The sequence below is a fragment of the Nicotiana tabacum genome, chromosome 7, assembly GCF_000715075.1.
Source record: "Nicotiana tabacum cultivar K326 chromosome 7, ASM71507v2, whole genome shotgun sequence".
Taxonomy (NCBI): domain Eukaryota; kingdom Viridiplantae; phylum Streptophyta; class Magnoliopsida; order Solanales; family Solanaceae; genus Nicotiana; species Nicotiana tabacum.
In genome coordinates, this window is record NC_134086.1 from 113,144,276 (window position 1) to 113,151,886 (window position 7,611).

Below are 7,611 nucleotides of genomic sequence, written 5' to 3' on the forward strand. Positions count from 1 at the left end.
GAGTTAGACATGGTAGATATCCAAAGGCTTGTGGATCCGTGAGTTTCCGGGTTTTGGGATAGTGTACTTGGTTATAAGAAATGTTGTGTTGTGTATGCCGAGCGGCACTTTTTAACACTGTTTTTATCACTCTTCATTCTGCTTTAATTTGTTTTTATTCCGCATTTTAGTTATCTTCCGCCATTTAGGCTTACCTAGTCGTAAAGGATTAGGTGCCGTCACGATGGTTCACGGAGGATGAACCGGGTCATGACAATAAAATATAAAACGATAAGATTTATTAAAATTTCAAATTAGAAAGCATTTTTTGAGTAATAATGAAAAAAAATCATATATATGTAAAATATCACGTAACTCAAATCTCAATAAATAAAGTCAAAAACCAAAAATATTAGGCAATGGAAGAATACCAAGCAACAAAACTTAATTCTAAAAGATAGTTGACTTTAATAATTAAATCTTAAAAATTAAAGTTTAATAAAAAGTCAAAAGAGAAGAGAGACGTAATTTTTAGGCATATAATATAAAAATCCCATTATTAAAAAAGTTGGTAGATTTATAACTATTTAAGAAAATATTAATTTATATTTAAGATGAATTCAAATGAAGATGTACAATGGAAAAAACTACAAAGAAAAAATTTTAGGAGCAAGAAAAATATATATCTATATCAATAATATATTAAAAGGGAGAATTAACAAAAATATTAAATCAAGTAACAAGCTAATAAAATATCATAATATCAAATGAAATAATATTAAATATAATAGAATATATGTAATAAAGAAAAGTGAGGAACTAAAAAGTTATTTAATGACTCTATAAATCTTTTTTTATTTTCATAAAATTTTCTTGTTATGCATGTTTCACTAATAAAAATATTAAAATTTTATTCAAGCAATATGATATAATGTAGTCAAATAAATTTGATCACACAATATGATTTATATTCTCCGTACATAGCGCAATTGCTATACTATAATAGAAAATAATACTGTAAGGGGTCGTTTAGTACACGTGATAAGGATAATAATCTCAACATAAATTTTGAGGTTAACTTTATCACGTGTTTGATTTGGGGTATTATCTAATAACGAAAGAACCTTTACATTAAAATGGTGGGAGTAGCTATCCCATATAGAAGGTGGAATAGTTAATCCCATGAGATATCCCAGTATTGTACCAAACAACCCCTGAGAAGACTATCTTCTGGATTTTTTTAAATGATGGAGTATTTAATTGAGATTTTATACTTTCTATAATAAACAATAAAAGAAAAAGAACAATATTGTAGAGAAAAGAGCGGGATAATTCTTATTAATTTTGGGATGATTTACAATGGGATAAAGTCCCTTTATTTAATAGGGGGAAATGACTTAGCCACAAAGCAACAAACTCTCTAAAAGATAGACATTCACTCTAAGTATAATTCTATTCATAATACTCCCCCTTAATATTTACTCAATAGATAATGTGCCTCGTTAAAACTTTAATTAAAATAAAACCCAGTAACTAGGAAAAAATTGGGATAATACATAATTATCCATTGGGGTTGTACCTAAGTTCCAGTTGTACCCCTTAAAAATAAGGGTGTCCTATGATCCCTTGGCCTTGCTAGAAGTGTAATAAGTACAACTTTTTGAGCTGATGTGGCGTAGAGAGTGTAAACCACTCTCTTGAAGAGAGTGAGAGGTAAAAAACTTATTAAAGGTTATTTTTATTAGCAATTCTTTCATAAAATATTGATTTTTTTTTTGTGTTTTTTTTTTCTTCCTTTCCTTTTCTTCTCTCCTCTATTATTACCGTCAGTGAAGGAATTAACAAGATCGGCGGAAAGTTTTGTTTTGATGAATCTTTTTTATCAGAATTGAATTTACCCTTTCCTAAGATTTAATATTAAGAGATTTAGTGGAGTGAAGAAGAAACTCAGCTATGAGCTGCCAAAAAACTCTTAGATGATCAAACTCTCTCTCTCCAATCATCTTCTCCGGTGACTGTCATGATTCTCATCCTAAAATGGTGGAGGAAGAAAGGAGTGGAAAAGGTGAAAAAAAGTGATGAAAAAAAGAAGAAGAAAGAGGAAGAATTCATAGATTCTAAGTAGCTATCACATTTTTCGATCATCTTCTCCGACCAAATTTTTTTTGTAAATCATTTTCTTCGGCTACTGGAGGAATAAAGATGGATAGAAAAAAAAAGTGAGAAAAAACAAAGAAGAAGAATAAAGAAGGCAGCATCACGACTAATTGAAAGAAGAGAAGTTGAAAGCATTCAAATTGATGGGTTACAAGCTAGGTTTGGAAAAAGAAGAAAAAGGAATCTAAGAAGATGAGAAGGAATTTGCTACGTGTGATGGAGGGGGCAACTTTTTTTGGGGTTGGGGGTGGGGCTGATATAAAAAGTATTTTTTTAGTATTTTAATATGTGTCTGTGCGTGTCTATCACCTATTAATTTTAAAGTGGGCTTTTCCGTATAAGGGGGTCAAAGATACATTTTGAACAAGGCCAGGGGAATCATAGGACTCCTGGATGTCCAAAGATAATGTGCCTCGTTAAAACCTTATTAGGAAAAAAAACTCTATGAAAAAAAAATCCTAGTGAAGGAAAAAGAGTACACATGTTTAGAAATACGCCTTTTGGTTGCCTCGTTAAAAACCTTGCAAGGAAAACCCAGTGGGACAAAACCTTGTAAGGGAAAAAGAGTACAACGCGTATTAACTCCCCCTGATGAGAGCATCAACTCACATTCTTGAGTCTTCGAATCCCATTTTTGTACACCAGTTTCTTGAAGGTTGATGTTGGTAGAGATTTGGTAAACAAATCAGCCATATTATCACTTGAACGAATTTGTTGCACATTGATATCACCATTCTTTTGAAAATCATGTGTTAAAAATAACTTTGGGGAAATGTGCTTTGTCTTATCTCCTTTTATGAATCCTCCCTTCAATTGGGCTATGCATGCTGCATTGTCTTCATACAAAATTGTGGGTAGTTTTTCACACGTCAAACCACATTTGTCTCGAATAAAATATATTATAGACCTCAATCATACACATTCTCGACACGCTTCATGAATAACAATTATCTTACCATGATTAGATGAAGTAACCGCGATTGGTTGCTTAGTCGATCGCCAAGATATGGCACTGCCTCCACATGTAAACACATAGCCGATTTGAGATCGAGCCTTGTGTGGGTCGGATAAATATATAGCATCGGCAAACCAACAAGATCGGGACTGCAATTATTGCAATAAAATAAGCCTATGTCGGTAGTCCCTTTTAGAGACTGCAATATGTGTTTGATTCCATTCCAATGTCTCAATGAAGGAGCAGAACTATATATTGTTAAGACATTAACTGAAAAAGTTATGTCAGGCCTTGTTGTATTAGCAAGATACATTAGTGCACCAATTGCACTAAGATATGGTACTTCGGGACCAAATAGCTCTTCATTCTTTTCTTGAGCTAGGGACGGATCCTTATTCACATCAAGTGATCGAACAATCATCGGAGTACTTAATGGACGTACTTCATCCATGTAAAACCTTTTTAATACCTTTTCTGTGTAGGCAAATTGATGAACAAAATTTCTGTTTACCAAATGTTCAATTTGCAAACAGAGACATACTTTTATCTTTCCGAGATCTTTCATCTTGAATTTCTTCTTTAAATAATCAATTGCCTTTTGGAGTTCTATAGGAGTTCCAATAAGGTTTATGTCATCAACATATACGGCAAGTATAACAAATTCCGATGTTATTTTTTTTATAAAACATTATGGACAAATGGCATCATTATATAACCATTCTTTAATAAATACTCGCTAAGACGGTTATATTACATTCGTCCTGATTGCTTTAGACCGTACAAAGATCTTTGCAATTGATTGAAAAAAATTTCCAGGACTTTGAATTATGTGCGTCAGGCATTCTAAATCTCTCGGGAATTTTCATATATATCTCATTATCAAGTGAGCCATAAAGGTAGGTTGTAACCACATCCATCAAATGCATGTCAAACTTTTGATGGACAACAAAATTAATGAGATAACAGAACGTTATATCATCCATAATGGGTGAATATGTCCCTTCATAATCGACACTAGGCCTTTGTGAAAATCTTTGTGCAACAAGGCGTGTCTTATATATTTGTACCTTATTTTTCTCATTCTTTTTGCGTACAAAAACCCATTTATATCCAACAGGCTTAACACCATTAGGTGTTTGGACTACATGCCTAAAAACTTTACGTTTTGCAAATGAATTCAAATCTGATTGGATTGATTCTTATCATTTTGGCCAATCACACCTTTTTCAACATTCTCCAACAGATTAAGGTTCAAGATCCTTACTATCTTTCATAATTCTAGATGCAACATTATGTGTAAAGACATAATCTACCACAATATTCAATCGATTTAAATGTGTCTGAATATCGATTGGATTTATTAATAGTTCCTTATTTTCTTGAGTCTCAGGCTCATTAATTTCCTCATGAATCTTAGGATTGGTTAAATCATGGGTTTCTTTATAAGACTCATTCGTAGTGTCATATTGATCATTTATTTTTATTTTTCTAGGATTTTGATCCTTAGAACTCAATGGTCTGCCACGCTTTAGGCGTGCTTTTGACTCGTTAGATATGGCACTAGAAGATTGTCCAACAGGGACATCAATACGGATTGGAACGTTCTCTGTAGGGATATGTGATTTTGTTATCCTTTTCAGATCCGCAAATGATATGGCATTTGATTTGCTATTTTCTGCAAATGGATAATCTTTTGCACATCTTTTTCACAAATAGAGGCATGTGGATCAAGATGAGGCAATGATGGATTTTTCTACGAAATTTTCCGTTTGATTTCACTAATTTCTCCCCCTAATTTTAGGAAAAAATGCCTCATCGAGTCGACAATCTACAAATCGAGCTGTAAGCAAATCTCCCGTTAATGTTTTCAGGTAGCGAATAATGAAGGATGATTCAAACCCAACATATATTCCTAATCTTCTTTGGGGACCCATTTTGGTGCGATATGGCGGTGCTATAGACACATATAGCATCCAAAAATTCTTAAATGGGATATATTAGGTTCATGACCCAAAACTAATTGCAATGAAAAATATTTATGATAATTTGTTGGTCTGAGACGAACTAGCATTGCTGCTTGCAAATTGGCATGACCCCAAACTGAAGTAGATAACCTCATTTTCATGAGTAACGGTCTTGCTATCAATTGCAGACGTTTAATCAAAGACTTTGCAAGGTCATTTTGTGTGTGAATATGAGCTACAGGATGTTTCACTTTTATAAAATTGATAAGCAATAATCATTAAATATTTGGGATGAAAACTCAGTAGCATTATCAAGTCTAATAGGCTTAATTGGATTATTGAAAAATTGTGCCCGTAAACGAATTATTTGTGCCATTAATTTTGCAAACGCCAAATTGCGAGATGACAATAGGCACACATGAGACCATCTAGAAGATGCATCTATTAAGACCATAAAGTATCTAAATGACCCACTAGGTGGGTGAATAGGTCCACAAATATCTCCTTGTATACGTTCCAAAAACGTAGGGGACTCAATCCCAACCTTTGTTGGTGATGGTGTAATAATTAACTTGCCTTAATAACAAGAAGTGCAAGGAAATTCATTATTTAAAAGAATCTTTAAATTATTTAATGGATGCTCATTTGAGTTTTCTATAATTCGTCATCATAGTTGATCCAGAATGTCCCAATCGATTATGCAAAAGTACAAAAAAATTGGAATCAGTAACTTTCTGATTTACGGTAGAATATGCCTCAATTGCACTAATTCTTGTCCAATACAGGCCACAAGATAAAGATGGAAACTTCTCAATAACCCTCATTTGGCCAGAGGCATTTTTGCTAACGATGAGATATTCAAGATTATTCTCATCTATTGTCTCAATATGATATCCATTTTGGCGGATATCTTTAAAATTCAACAAGTTCCTTCTGGGCTTGGAAGAGAATATTGCATTATCTATGATAAGTAGTATTCCCCTAGACAAAGTTGTAGTAACACTTCCAGAGCCTTCAATTAGATTACTACTATCAGAAATTGTAGTAATATCTGCCTTACACATACTTAAATGAGAGGAATATTTATTCTCTTTAAATATTGTATGTGTCATACATGAATCAATTAAATAAATATTTTTACAATTAAAATTTGATCTAAGTTTACTCTGTGAGATATCTATATTTGCTTTCCATGATTGGACATACAAAAAAAATATACGAATGAACATTAGTACACAAAAACATAGGACAGTCACTATGTTAAAAAAAATAAGCGTCACAAGTGTTATTTAAAAGAAAAATAGCTATAGATGTAGGGGCAATCGTTTTCAGTATCCAATATACAACAGAATTAGCATAGTATAAAATACCTTCCTTGCAACAGTGTCATATTATTCAGTTGGATCAAGTTGCTTCTTGTACCTTATTCATTTTGAACTATTAATGATTTCTAGTAATATTTTTTTTTGTTTTGGTAAAACTACTCATGATTTTGAGCTTTTCACTTTAACAGTCAAAGCCATCTTTTCTTGTTGGTCTTTTAATAAGATCAATATAAGTAATAAGATTCAAACACAGTAAACTTTGAAGGCAAAGCGTTGTAGTGCATCTGTTAGCAAATAACAAGTAGACTAAAACCAATAATTTTATTAAATGAAGTATTGTACTAATTCGACACACTGATTAATTCTTACTGTAAACTACTACACATCTAAAGAAATATGATTGCATGATGTTTATTCACTAGCTACTACAATTAGGTAAAAATAAAAATCAAACTACTTAATCATCTTTGATCATAGATCCATCACCGATCAGTGGTCTATTTTTCCATCAAGGTATTCAAAGAAATTTGTCACATCCAAGTGGGTGATGTCAAATTTATTGTCAGAGATAAAATTAGTTTAAGTGCCTTTATTCTTTAGAGATACTTGATAAAGCTCAACCAAATATCTTGGTGTACGACAATTATTTACCCAATGCCCTTTTCCACCGCAACGATAACGTTCAGTTTCTGAACCATTTGCTATTGGCTCCTCATCTTTCTCTTTTCACTTTTGTTGGTTATTTTTCTTTGAGGGATGATTAACACCAGAAAAATTTCTTCCTTGGCCACGGCCACAGCCACGACCACGAACAGGGCCACAATCTTTTCCACGCTTAGAATAATGGGAATACGCCTCATTCACTTCAGGCAATGGTGTAGACCCAATGGGTCGATTTTCATGATTTCTCATGAGCAAATCGTTATCTCATTCGGCCGCAAGGAGAAGAGAAATCAACTCACAGTACTTCTTGAAACCTTTCTCTCGATACTGCCGTTGCAAGACCATAGTGGAGGCATGAAACGTTGTGAACGTTTTTTCAAGCATATCATAGTCACTGATACTATCTCCACAGAGTTTCAATTTAGAAGTAATTGTGAACAATGTAGAATTATATTTAGAAACAGACTTAAAGTCTTGGAGTCTCGGATGAGCCCAGTCATATCGTGCTTGTGGAAGAGTGATCAACTTTAAGTTGTCATATCTTTCCTTTAAGTCATTCCACAAAACA